The sequence below is a fragment of the Ovis aries genome, chromosome 7 (assembly GCF_016772045.2).
Source record: "Ovis aries strain OAR_USU_Benz2616 breed Rambouillet chromosome 7, ARS-UI_Ramb_v3.0, whole genome shotgun sequence".
Lineage (NCBI taxonomy): Eukaryota > Metazoa > Chordata > Mammalia > Artiodactyla > Bovidae > Ovis > Ovis aries.
In genome coordinates, this window is record NC_056060.1 from 9,827,024 (window position 1) to 9,841,489 (window position 14,466).

A 14,466-nucleotide genomic window follows, 5' to 3' on the forward strand; every position below is an offset into this window, starting at 1 on the left:
GAATGTAAACTAAACCTCCTATAATCATTTCACAAAATCTGTAAATCAACCATCAGGCCATACACCTTAAACTTACACAGTGCTTTATGTCAATTATTTCTCAATAAAACTTGGGGAAAAATTCAAAATAAAAACAAAGAAAGAAGAGGGGGAAAAAAGAATGTAGACCAAATAAGAGCCACAATAAATTACTTAGTAAAATAACAAACCCCAATATAGCAGTAACTGTGTATCAGGCAATGAGACAATAGTCAAACATCCTTAAACTCTTATTTTAAAAAACTATGTTTATAAGAATTACCTATATAAATCCAGAAATGTTGAAAGGAAAAGATGAATTAAGAAATATAATGTAAATATCAATGAAAAGAAAGTAGGTATAGCTTTATTAATATCAGATATAGTAAACTATATCCATAAGGGGAACACAATAATGATAAAATGCACATTTTGTTAGAAAGATAGGACACCCCTAAATTTGTATTCACCTTAAGAATATGACCAAATATAAAGCAAAAACTGACAGAACTAAATAGGAATGGTCAAAAATATTATTTTACTGGAAGTTTTAGAAGCATACTTTGTAACTGATAGAACAAGCAGACAAAAATCAGTAAGAACACAAAAGCCTGCGGCAACTTGATTAAGAAATAATCTAATGAACAACATGGAGTATTCAACAACTGCAGGGTACATCCTCCCTTCAAGCATGTATGGAGAAGGTGATCAATCACATACTGTCAAAAAGCAAGTCTCAAATTTTTAAGGACTTAAGTCATATAACATATGTTCTCTGACAATATTGCAGCTGAAATCAGAAACAAAAATACACTGTAAAACCTTCATATATGTGGAAATTTAGAAACATGCCTCTAAATAATCCCTGTGTCCAGGAAGAAGTCACAATAAAAATCAGCAAATATTTTGGACTGCATGAAATGAATGAAAATGTCATGTATTAAAGTGAGGGGAGATTTCTTGATTTTAAAATGTTGGACATTGTCTATCGACTTTCTATTATAGAGGAGCTACATTCAATTCTAAAATCTTCTTATGTTCCCCTCCCCACTCCCAGTATATCCTTTCTTTCTACTCCCATCTTCCCAAATAGTTATAGCATACTTTGTTTAAATTAATATTTACTGTTTATATTATTTTGGCTAAATATTTCTCACATAATATAAATGAATAGGTGTTGCCTTCAAAGCAAACCAGTCTTTACCTGTTATCTCCCCAACTGACTTTCCCTTACCTTTACCATCTTCAAACCTCCTGCTAGCCACCAACATCCCCTAACAGTTAAGTAGTTACACATCTCCACAATCCAGACTGCCAGGGCAGCAGCTTCCCTGATGGCAACACAAGATGGAAAAGAGCTGTCTCTGCAATATTGCAAGATGGCAAGAGCAAAGCTCAGGAATACACAAACGAAACAGTGTGAAAGAAAAAAAAAAAAAAATGCAAAGAAACCAGTGCTCTCAAAGTGGATGTGATACCTGTTTCTTTTTGGCTCTCAGAGTGCAGAGTAGGAGAGACTGGGAATTGAGCATTCTAAATGATTTTGGAACAGGAGAAAAGTTCAAAACTGTCTTATTTTCCTTATTTTCAATTTGAAGGCATACAAAAGAAAAAGAAAGAGGGAAGGAAGAAAAGAGAAAAGACAGGAAAGGAAAGGAAAGGAAAGGGGGAGAGGGAAGGAGGGAAGCAGCAGTTCCTAGGAGACGAATCTGTCGCTTAAGGAATGTTCCCCAGGATGCAAGCATGTGCTTATGAATGTGAGTAGGTGGCTTTCTTTCTTCTGTGACCCCCTAGGAGACATCCTTTTTTTTGCACTAAGTGCAGGGGGTCATATATAAAGAGAAGAAAGAAAGAATCCTGTCTGCCAGAGCAGTTGGGGAGGCAGAAAGCCACTGTCTTCATTAAGAACCCTTGAGTGGGATAAACATGTTTTGGGTGTCCTGAGATCCTGGTTAGAAGCCAAAATGCATTTTCCAACAGAAGCAGTGGAAATCTATAGCTTTATGAAGAACATGGGATAAATTCATGAAGAAGAGAACACAGATATCTATAAAAACAGGAGTTAGGGTTTTATTTTTCTCCTGTTTAAATGTGTAGATTCCTATGGAAGGGCTGAAAAACTGAATGACCATTCATTTTTTTCATTATTTAAACAGGTATTTATAGAATGGGCTTCCCTGATAGCTCAGTTGGTAAATAATCCGCCTACAATGCAGGAGACCCTGGTTCGATTCCTGGGTCAGGAAGATCTGCTGGAGAAGAGATAGGCTACCCACTCCAGTATTCCTGGGCTTCACTTGTAAAGAATCTGCCTGCAATGCAGGAGACCTGGGTTTGATCCCTGGGTTGGGAAGATCCCCTGGAGAAGGGAAAGGCTACCCACTCCAGTAATCTGGCCTAGAGAACTCCATGGACTATAGTCCATGGTGTTGCAAAGAGTTTGACATGACTGAGTGACTTTCACTTTCACTACTGAAGACATAGTGCTGAGCTAAAGCCAGAGTTGTCTCAAAATGAACTTGGTTGGAGTCTATCAGAGGACACAGATATAGATAGAAGGGCAACAAAAACAGTGCAATCAGGTGAAATTGGGTGGATTCAGGGTGGATGGATGGGATGGTTTTGGAGTGACTGTCATCTGTAATGACGTCTACAATATAAGGAGCTTGTCTACAACATAAGGAGCTTTGGCCCTGTAACTATGGGAAAATGTTGTAAGTCCAAGCTTCTAAAAGACCTAACTAGGAAACAAAGTTAACATTGTTGCTGTTTAGTCACTTAGTCCTGTCTGACTCTTTTGAGACCCCCACGGATATAGCTCACCAGGTTCCCCTGTCCATGGAATTTTCCAGGCAAGAATACTGGAGTGGGTTGCCATTTCCTTCTTCAGGGTATCTTCCCCCAGGGATCAAATCCACATCTCCCATATTGGCATGCAAATTCTTTTCCACTGAACCATCTGGGAAGGCCATAAGTTTACCATTGCTTCTATACTACTTGTTAATATAGAGAAATAAGTCAACCATACGCATTTTTGCTAAGACTTCTGATTTTTACCGGTTGTTTTGACACTCAAACTATTTTTATTTCTTTGCTTTCTACATTGCCATCTACAAAGTTCCCGACGCACACATCTGCTTTGCTCTACAGTGTTGCCTCAAAATATGACTTGGGAATTCAAGAAGAGTTCATGGTGGGAAGGCTGGGAACGGCTTTTTCAAACTTGCTTTCAGAAAACGCCATCCAAAGGGAACTAGCCAAGTCCAGCTTTTGATCAAATTTTAATGATCACACTGATACAAACCACTTTCAGTTCCTGATCTATTTCCCAGGATCTTTCCTGCAATTAATCACCAGCTGAATGGATTCTGGGGCTCCAGGCCAAAGTGAAAATGCTCTGAGGCTTGCAAGCATCTCAACAGTTTGTGCAGGGACATTACAGAGCACTTTTATTAGCTCTGACTCACCCTGGACTGTCTCCACAGCCTGAAGTTGGGCTGACTGTTACCTTTGTTTTCTCCAGTTTCTATGGATACCACCCGAAGCAGCTTTGGAAGCTTCTAGTATGGGCTTCCTCTGTCTTTTGGTACTTCCCTTGAAAATCTGAGGTGGTGTCCATCTGGCTGTTGGTGCTCAGACGATATCGCATTCTTGGGGTCCCCTACTCCTGGGTGGCACTTGCTCCCTTCCGTGATAGGGAAGATGACATTGTGGTGACCTGAACACTGTAGCTGCCTCTCGAAGCAGCTCTTAGACTTGGGATTTGAACTTTGGAAAAGACCCTGGTGCTGGGAAAGATTGAGGGCAGGAGAAGAAGGGGTCGACAGAAGATGAGATGGCTGGATGACATCACCAACTCAAAGGACAAGAATTTGAGCAAACTCTGGGAGATAGATGAACCTGGCATGCTGCAGTCCTCAGGGTCACAAAGAGTCAGACACGACTTAGCGACTGAACAAGGAACCAGGCAGTTAACTGACTTCCCTGTAGGTTGGCTGGACAAGTGAAGTGAAGCAGAAAACTGAGGTAATTTTGTGGGAGTGTGAGCCTAGAAATAAATAAAGATAAGTAACCTAGCTGCACCTTTCTGGACCTTTCAGTAAAAGAATTTTAGCCCAAATGATCAGGAGAATTGCCTCCACTTGACGCTGTACGTGTGGTGGCTTCAGGCAGTCCCTCCTCCCACCCCATCCCCCAACCAGACATATCGACCCTGCAGGCATTTTTATAAGAGTGCTCGATGGAAGAAGCACTTCCTGATTCCCCCCATCTTCCATTATAGTCCAGTAAGGGAGATAATCACTCCTTTCTTTTCTTTTGCAAGCAATGCTTGTGCTTGGTCACAGCTGGAAACTGTAACAAGCAGAAGTCAGGTCCTAGTCACAGCTGATGGGTGAAACTGCCCAATGAATGACTCCTAAAGATGCTCAAGGTTGCTAAGGAACCAGGTAATGTTTGTGGATGAGCTAAGTGCAGGTGGGCTGTCCCAAGCGAGACCCAATTCCTCCCTGGGTCTGGGCAGTTCCGGGGGTGGGGTAAAGGGCTGGGGGGAGTTTGGTTTCCTTGGCAGCCCATCTGCTGAGGTCATGAACAAGCCCTACTCCAGCCTGCCTGCCCTCCTAGCCTTGTGGGTGGTCTCTCATACATCCAGCTACACAAGACAGCCCACCCCCTGCTTACGGCCTCTGCCAGAGTATTTATTAGGAACTCTGTCTCCTTGGAAGACTAAATAGTTAGGACTTGATAATTAAAGACTTCATTAGTTTCCTACTGCAAATTTCCATGGCTAATGGGACAGAGGCTTGTATTATTTACGACATCAGAAAGCGTACTGTCAATCAATCTCAGCCATCCTCTTATAGCCAGGTGCCCACCACATCCCCTCTTCACCACAAGTCTGCAAGCAGAAGAGGAGTAGCCAGAGCCCAAGTTAACAAAAGAGGTTCCCAGGATCTCCATACTGGCTTGCATGAATTTATAATTTGGCTAAAACTAGGCTGGGAAATGTAACAAGTCTAACATCCATTTATCATTAATTGTCAGCTTGTCTGAGTTCATTCCATAAGTAAACGGGGCCTTCCAGCAGACAAGGCTGGACTTTCTCCACAGCTGCTCTTTCAAGATTGTCACAAGGGAGTATTTTAGAAGCTCTTCAGGGCAGACAAATGGAGGCCCTTAGAGAGAAGGGGTTGAGTGATGTGCCGAGAGCTGCCAAGAGAACCTGGCGGAATATAATCTTGAGATGAGAAATAGTTTTCCTAGAAAGAGCCATTTTGTAGCGCAGTTTGAGGAAAAACTTTCTTAATTTTCTACTGCATGAGAATTAACAATGCTAAACAGCTCATATTTGGTATGACCCTGTGTTCTGGAATATTCTAAACACCTTAAATGCAATTATTTACTCCTTGTGCAGTAGCTCTCCTCTGAAATCCGTTTTCCCCCTCTTGGCTGGCAAGTGTTGTAGCTGGAACATGGCTGTCCAGCCTGTGACTACATTTCCCAGCCTCCCTTGAGCCAGGTGGGCTCACATGTCTACGCCTCCACTAATGGACCCTGAGCAACAGTTAACCACACTTAACTGAAGCTAACTCCTCCATGCTCTTCTCCCCTTTCCTGTTGGTTAAGTTGATGCAGATTGTAATGGTCTTAAAATCCACGAGTCGCTATCAGACCTGGTGCCTAAGCCACCCACCAACCCAAGCACCTGCCCTCGATGGTCTCATAGCAGAGAAATAAACCACTTATTCCTTAACAGACCACATTATAAGGATCCTTGTTGGAAAACTTATATTAGAAAGCCTAGCAAACTTTTCAACTGCTCTCCAAAGGTGTTTCTTTTAAAATTAACTCCATTTTACTGATGATAATACTGTTGATAATACTGATGATAATACTGATAAGAAGTTAGTTATACTGTTACTAATTAGCAGCACTGGTATTCAAACACAGGTTTTCTGATAATCTCTAATGACATGGGTCAGAACAGTGGTTCCTTCGGGTAGAGTGGATTGGCTGGGAGGGTCATGAGGGAGACTGCCAGCCCCCCTTTAGTTTGTTGGAGAAAGGCGCTTAGATTAGTAATTACTTTAACATTCAGATGACATTTTCATTACACAAGCACTTTCACACAATTAGCTCATTTAAACTTCATGAATACCTTGTATACTGTACAGATGATGAGACTGAGGTCTGGACAAGTTAGATATCTTGAACACGGTTAAGAAGAATCAGCTCTCAGCTTCAAACACAGGTCGTCACTCTAAATCCTGTACCTGCGTCATCATATGCAGGCTGAAGCAACTCTTTCAGATGTAAGTTACAGAAAGCAACTCATACTAGCCTAAGCAACAAGCAAATACCCCTTGCCCCACCACACACCGCTCCTCCATCTGTCTGTCCATGCAGGTAAAGCAGGCTGGGTGCTGGGCAGCAGAACTGGCCAAAGTAGCAAGAGTGTCCTCAGAGTTCTTGAGAGATCACTGTGTCCACTGTCTTCCTCTGCACGGCTGGAGGAAAATGAGGCCAAAGGCAGCTCTAACCTATAGCTCCCTATGGGAAAAAACTTCTCCTTTTCCCATAGGGAAAAACTGAGTTCTTGCCTACTGCTTTATTATAATATATAAGGAAAACCCCTGACTGGCCCAGCTTGGGTCTGTTGCCTTTTCCATGAACCAGCCATCGAGTCCAGAGAGATGGGGCAAGACATTGTGATAGGCAGTCCCATGACAACCACATGGAATGGCGGCAGGACAGGAACAACTGTCTGTAGGAAGTGGAGGAAGGTGGATGCTGAAATCATATATGTTAAGGGATGTTGGACACACAAAAACAGATCTGTTATACCATGTCTGCATTACAGAAAGGATTCAGCGGAAATCTGGCAGCAGCTTCCTTTAGTTTGGGAGACATTGTGTGTGTGTGTATTATATCTCTTGGTCTTACCATAGACATCCTCCTGTGCATCGTGGTCCAAAATGTTGCACTCCATAACATGCCTATCCATTCAAAACCCTCTCGAGTCCTTAGCAGTTCCCCTCGTTTTTTAATTTATATTTTTATTGAAGGATAATTGGTTTACAGAGTTTTGTTGTTTTCTGGGCAGTTCCCTTTTAATTAAAGCCCCCTGCATATGTGCTCACAGTCCTGTCCCAGGAAGACAGAAGACCCTGATTTAAGAGAAGAGAGAGTAAAGCGATTGCACACAGGTGTGGGCATCTCTGTGGAGACGGGGAAGAAGGGTTGCATAAAACCCTTGGTTTTCTGTCTCCAGGGTTTGCTTCTCATTACTGTCTGAGGATCAAAATTTATTTTTAGTCCCTTGTGTGAAAGGAAGATTTTAACAAAATGTCAGACCTGCTGTTCTGTCTGCTCCTCAGGTGTGCAGAGGTTTTCGATTGCTCTCAGCCAAGCACTTGGTTACCCTGTGGGGCCAACTGCAGGACCACAGACATGAGTGTAACTGTGTCCAGGGCCAAGAAAGCAAGCAGTCAGAGCTGCCTTGCCTGGCGGAGACTGTTACCTCTCTAATCTAGCGTGTGACCTGTCTAGCAACTTGTGACCCAGTTCTAAGACTCTAGCACATCTGTTCTATGCTTTGCATTAAGTTAAAAATTTTATACTAGGGAAAATTAAACCCATGGTCGATCAGTTCAGTTGCTCAGTTGTGTCCAACTCTCTGCAACCCCATGGCCTGCGGTATGCCAGGCTTCCCTGTCCATCACCAACTCCTGGAGCTTACTCAAACTCATGTCCATTGAGTCGGTAATGCCACCCAACCATCTCATCCTCTCTCATCCCCTTCTCCTCCTGCCTTCAATCTTTCCCAGCATCAGGGTCTTTCCCAATGAGTCAGTTCTTCGCATCAGGTGGCCAAAACCTGTATGGTAGAATATAGATTTTACATTGACCTTGTATACACACACATTCACAGACAATATAACCAAAAGTATTTCTTGGAAACTACTGATGGACAAAGACGATGTGATGTATGTGTATATACATATATATACATACATACAATGGAATACTCCTCAATCATAAACAAGTATGAAATGATGCCATTCGGAGCAACATGGATGAACTTAGAGATTATCATACCAAGGGAAGTAAATCAGAAAGACAAATGCTGATACCATATGACATTACTTATATGTGGAATCTAAAAAGTGACACAAATGAACTTAACCTACAAGAGAAAAACAGACCTACATACATAAAGAGCAGACTTGCGGTTGCCAAGGGGGGAAGGTGGCAGGAGTCAGCAGATGCAAACTAGTATGTGTAGAATGGATATCCATCAAGGCTCTACTGTATTACACAGGGAATTATATTCAGTATCTTGTAATGATCTACAATAGAAGAGAATCTGAATATATATATATGTTTGTGTGTTCAGTTGTTTTCACCTCTTTGCGACTCTTTGGACCCACCAGGATCCTCTGTACTTGGGAATTTTCAGGCAAGAATACTGGAATGGGTTGCCATTTCTTTCTCCAGGGGATCTTCCTGATGCAGGGATCAAACTTGTGTCTCCTGCATTGCAGGCAGATTCTTTACACTCTGAGTCATTGAGGAAACCTATGTGTATATATATATGCAGGCTTTGAGAGTCAACCAGTCAATCCTGAAGGAAATCAGTCCTGAATATTCATTGAAGGACTGATGCTGAAGCTGAAACTCCAATACTTTGGCCACCTGATACAAAGAACCAACTCATTGGAAAAGACCCTGATGCTGGGAAAGACTGAAGGCGGGAGGAGAAGGGGACGACAGAGGATGAGATGGTTGGATGGCATCACCGATGCGATGGAAATGAGTTTGAGTAAGGTCCAGGAGTTGGTGACGGACAGGGAAACCTGGAGTGCTGCCATCCATGGGGTCGCAAAGAGTTCAACAGGACTGAGCAATTGAACTAAGCTGAACGGAAGGCTTTGAATACTTTGCTGTATACCAGAAACTAACACAGCATTGTAAATCAATTATACTTCAATACAACAAATAAAAAAAGAAAAATGCCTAATATTTATCCCACCCTGTGTATTGTACTCTGATATACTCTATTCATTCTATTTCATTTTTTAAAAATTGCTGAATATATTGATTTCATGACAGGTCACAAGCTACATATAGTTCAAAGAGTACATAGTCCAAACCTTCTATGCTGTGCCCGATTGTGTTATCAATTAAAACTATGAACACCTTCTATAGAATGGTTCCAAAGCCTTTGTTTCAGGACTCTGGCCCAGGAGAGCATGGACGGTGCTAGGCTGGGTGCCAGCGCGGGCCCTGGGCTCAGATGCCATCATCCGACTCCTGCATGACACGTCTGAGTTGGAAGGGATGCTTTCTCAGCTGCGTAAATTCTCTCCCCAGTGAGTTGGTGCAGGTGACCCGGGGCCCCCAGCCTCCGCTGCCTGCTGCCGTAGCTGACTGAATTACTAGAGAGATCTTTGGTGTTTCCATAGAAATGGCCCAGCTGCTGCCCTGTGTGCTCCTCCGGTCCTGCCCTCAGAAGCCAGGTGAGTCCAGCCTCTTCCACACCACATGTTAACCCCCTTTTGAAGACAACACCCATCACTGTCCTGAATCCCCCATTGCCAGCTCCTTTCCTCTCTACGGGGTGGGGTTTCCAGGTGTCTTGCCATCATCCGGTCTGTTGTTTTTGGACACATACTTGTTTGCCAGCATTCTTCCGGAAGTGTGGCTTCCTGAACAAGGAACTGAGTGCTAGATGAATATAGGCGTGTGTGTATGTGTGTGTGTATAAAATCCTGTTTTAAGAAATCAGGGGACATCCCTGGTGGTCCAGTGGCTAAGACTCTGCTCCCAATGCAGGAGGCCTGGTTAGATCCCTGGTCAGGAAAATAGATCCCACATTCTGCAACTAAGACCTGCTGCAGTCAAATTTAAAACAAAAAGAAAGAAATCAGATGGTGTGTCAGAGCTTTTGATCCCAATATTGTAAACCCTTGTCCTACCTGCATGACATTTGGTCAGCCCTGCTCCTTTGGTTGATTTCCTTTTTTTAAGAGGGTATTGTTGAATGGGTACAGAGTTCCAGTTTGGGATGCTGAACAAATTCTGTAGATGAGTAATGGTGATGATTGAAGAACACTGTGAATGTATTTGGTGTGACTGAATTGCACACTTCAAAATGGCCAAATGATAACTTCTACATCATGCATATTTTACAGTTTAAAAAAAGACAGAGAGGGTTAGATGGTCTAAGATTCCTTTGAACATTTTTACAGCCTTTACAGTCTGATGCCCCATTGCTTCGACTTCGAAGGGCCTAAGGGCCAGGCTTAGACCTGACCTTTCCTTGGAGAATGGTGGGAAGATGCCGCCAGAGAATCTCAGGCCAGGATGAGAGAGGCTGGTATTCAGCCCCAAGTGCACAACGCCTTACCCACATCATCCTAAAACTGAATAGTCTAGTGAAGTCTAAATACATTCCCTGAGAAATCAGAACACTAATGCTGGCTGGAACCCTAGGCTCGGAGTCCCTGGAGGGCATTAAAACCCAGCAGTGCTCCCTTGACAGCCTGACCTCGGGGTTATCTGAGGAGAAGCTCAGGGAAGACCCAGAGGCCCAGCCCCGAGACATTCCTTCCCTGCTTTCCCTGGCGCTGGTTTTTAAAACCTTCTCTCTGGCTGTCTACTCCAGGGTGGTGGGGGTGCTCAGAGAGTTGTTGGCGTGCAAGTGGGAAAGCCATCTATGGTCTTGAATTCCTTTTCTCTGGTTTTGGGAAGCAGCCTCATATCTTCCATTTAAAAGATAGAGGGAAGGGGACATTGAGGACAGACTCCCCAAACAAGTGGAATCCGAGAAAGACAACCATATTTTGTGTGACCTAAGTTCCTTCGCCTTGGTGTTCCTGCCTCCCCAGGGCTGCGCAGGGATTCCCAGACCCTCTGAGAAGCAGCACCCAGGGCTGGCAGCCAGGCACTACCCCCTACCTCGACATCATGCAAGGCTTCATACCTCAGTCGTGAGATGCTTAGGGTCTTTGAAGTGAGAACGCCCAGAGAGCTGAAAACTGCAGCAAGGATCCGATTCAGGGAGTGTCATCATATTTCATCTCTTCAACAAAGAGCTGGAAGCAATTCCATGAGGGCCATGGGCACAGAAGCAGATGGTGCTCATTCAACGTGGTTCTGCTCCCGTCTCGTGAAGTGACAGCCGAGGAGACTCGGCCACTCACAAAGGTGGATAAAAAGCCTAAGGAAAGAGTGAAGACTGAACACAAGGATGACATTAACCTGGAGGCGGCAGGTTCTGTGGCACAGTTTAAGGTCAAGAGGCATTTTTATACCACCTAGTGGAAGCTGGTGGTCAACACCAGGCTTTCTCGGGGAGACACACCAGATTCTGATTTGATGAGCAGTCAGTGAAACAGACACACCTGCACGGGTGGAGATGGAGGGCGAAGATGCAAATGAGGTGGCTACTAAGAAGAAAACTCTGGGCTTCTCTGTGGCTCAGTGGTAAAGAACCCACCTGCCAAGGCAGGAGACACTGGTTCAATCCCCTGTTCAGGAGGATCCCACGTGTGGTGGAGCCTCCAAGCCCATGGGCCACAGCTGCTGAGCCTGTATGCCGCAACTCCCAAAGCCCATGCGCCCCGGTGCCCGTGCTCCGCAGCGAGAGAAGTCGCTGTCATGAGAAGCCTGGGCACTAGAGAAAAGCTCGAGCAGCAACAAGACCCAGCATAGCCAAAAAAAAAAAATAATAATAATAATAAAAGGAACCTGCTACTCGACTCCAGAACTTTGTTCCTACAGACCAAGAGTGTGTTCGCAACTAGAAAACCACAATCTGTTTCCACCATATCCTTTCCGCAGAACAATTTCCTCTATTTAATTTTCCTTTCCCTATTCTTTGACTGTACATCTAGGAATGGCATATGTGCATAAACACGCTGCATTTTTAAAAAATTGAATAGCCCATGGTAGGTTTTGATCAATTTCAAGCAGAGATGGGATGGGGAAGACTTCCTAGTTCTGTGGAAATTCTCCTTTTGCATTAGTAGCATGCTTCTTCAGCTCTTATCTTTATATTCCAGTAAGTTATTTTTGCTGTTTCATTGTTTAACAAAAAACGAAATAAAAGTCCTTGCCCAGTGTGTTCAGTTGTGGAACTTTATCACTTATTGTTGTAAAACCACAGGCAATTTGATAACATTTTTGTTTGTAGCTGTCATATGTAGGACAATCTGTCCTCAACTGGAGATAATTACTCTAAAAGGAATGCATTCTATATAGTTTTCAAGCCAAGCAACTTGTTGTTTAAATCAACTTCTTGCTTAAAGTGAGGAAAAAAAAAAAAAAAGTGAGAGAGATGAAGCCAGAATAAAATTCCCAGGTGGCAGTCTGGGTGTCTATTAATTAAAGGACAATTAAAGAATAAAACTATCTGAAACCCATTAGAAGAGGAGGCAGGGCTAGCATGGGGCATTTCTCCCACTTTCCCCAAGCATCAAATGCTTTCCTCCCAACACAAGGCACCATACCAGCCATTCACATCTGGGGCTCAAGGGTGGTGCGTTCATCACAGCTTTGAGTTCTGGAGGCAGGCAGACCTGGGTTCAAATCCTGAACCTGATACTTACCAGCTATGTGACTCTAAACAAGCATCTCATGCTTTCTGAGCTTTTGCTGTCCCATCTATAAAGTGAGGAGGATGGTACTTCATAGGTGGTTGTGAGCGCAAATGAGATAGTCCACATAAAGTGCTTAGTGAGCAGTGAGGACTCAATAAACCTACATCATTATATCCTGTGGTCTTCCCAGTCTGAGAGCTGAGAGAACATCTTTGCTCTCTTCAGCGGCCAGAGCTACATGGATTTTTCTCCCCAGTGTCTTATTACAAAAAATTTCAAACATACAGAAAAGTTGCAAATTGTACAGTGAGCACCCATACACCTATCAGGTAGATTCCACAATTAGCATTTTGCTAGAAATGTGTTACCAAATACTTTTTAAAAAATCCTGTCTACCTATCAATTCATCTGCTTTAAAAAATGCATTTTGAAGTCAGTTGCCGACATCAGCACTTATCACACAGTTCTGTGTCTCCTTAATGAACTTTCCCCACAGCAAGGAGCCCAACTAAGGCTTCCACGTGCCAACCTGAAACACTGCCCTCCATGAAGGTGCCAAATGCATAAGTATGATTGACTTAGATGGAGAAAAGTCAGGATATTACATCTGCTAGAAATGTAATCGATGTGTGAGTCCAAACAAAATGAGCTTTAGTCTTTTAAGCATGTCTTGAACCACATATCATGAGTAGAAACGTTTATGCCCCAGTCTTTTTTTTTTCCATTTGATTCTTTTTATTTATTTTACTTTACAATATTGTATTGGTTTTGCCATACATCAACATGAATCCACCATGGGTGTACACGTTAATGCCATTCTCCCAAATCATCCCACCTCACCCTCTCCCACAGAGTCCAAAAGACTGTTCTATACATCTGTGTCTCTTTTGCAGGGTTATTGTTACCATCTTTCTAAATTCCATATATATGTGTTAGTATGCTGTATTGGTGTTTTTCTTTCTGACTTACTTCACTCTGTATAATAGGCTCCAGTTTCACCCACCTCATTAGAACTGATTCAAATGTATTCTTTTTAATGGCTGAGTAATACTCCATTGTGTATATGTACCACAGCTTTCTTATCCATTCGTCTGCTGATGGACATCTAGGTTGCTTCCGTGTCCTGGCTGTTATAAACAGTGCTGCGATGAACATTGGGGTACACATGTCTCTTTCAATTCTGGTTTCCTCAGTGTGTATGCCTAGCACTGTTCTCCATAGTGGCTGTGCTAGTTTGCATTCCCACCAACAGTGTAAGAGGGTTTGGTTCCCTTTTCTCCACACCTTCTCCAGCATTTACTGCTTGTAGCATTTTGGATAGCAGCCATTCTGACTGGCATGAAATGGTACCTCATTTTTTTTGTAGTTTATTTTATTGCTCTTTATTTTTATTTATTTATTATTTTTTACAATACTGTATTGGTTTTGCCATACATTGACATGAATCCGCCACAGGTGTACATGTGTTCCCATGCAGCTCGATTCCAGAAAAATAAGTGACCCAATCAAAAAAGGGGCCAAAGAACTAAATAGACATTTCTCCAGAGAAGACATACTGATGGCTAACAAACGCATGAAAAGATGTATGCCTCAGTCTTTATTTTGTACAGGAAATGGCCATCAAATATAACACAAGAGAAACTATAAATAAAATGTGTTTCTGTGTCTCTGTGTTGTTAAGGTAGGGCTGGCTGCCTGAGCTGCCACCGCAGTCTACTTTGGATTATTAGCATCGTAATTTTGGAGGACAAAACCTTGCTATGCCAGACTCTACTCTGAAGTGTTAACCCAGTCTTGATGCCCACTCCAAGGCTGAAGACCAGCGAAACAGCATTTCAGTCCAGGG

The 14,466-nt window shown here is 43.1% G+C and overlaps 1 long non-coding RNA gene across 1 annotated transcript in view; it reads right to left on the reverse strand.

Annotated features, from left to right (window-relative positions):
* Window positions 1-537: 537 nt before the first annotated feature.
* LOC121819938 (uncharacterized) overlaps window positions 538-14,466 on the reverse strand; it is a 28,202-nt gene continuing 14,273 nt past the window's right edge. Inside the window, exons 2-3 of the long non-coding RNA XR_006060288.2 lie at window positions 11,003-11,239; window positions 538-6,781 (exon numbers count right to left, since the gene is read on the reverse strand). This is a non-coding gene — a long non-coding RNA (uncharacterized LOC121819938). The remainder of the gene's footprint in view (window positions 6,782-11,002; window positions 11,240-14,466) is intronic.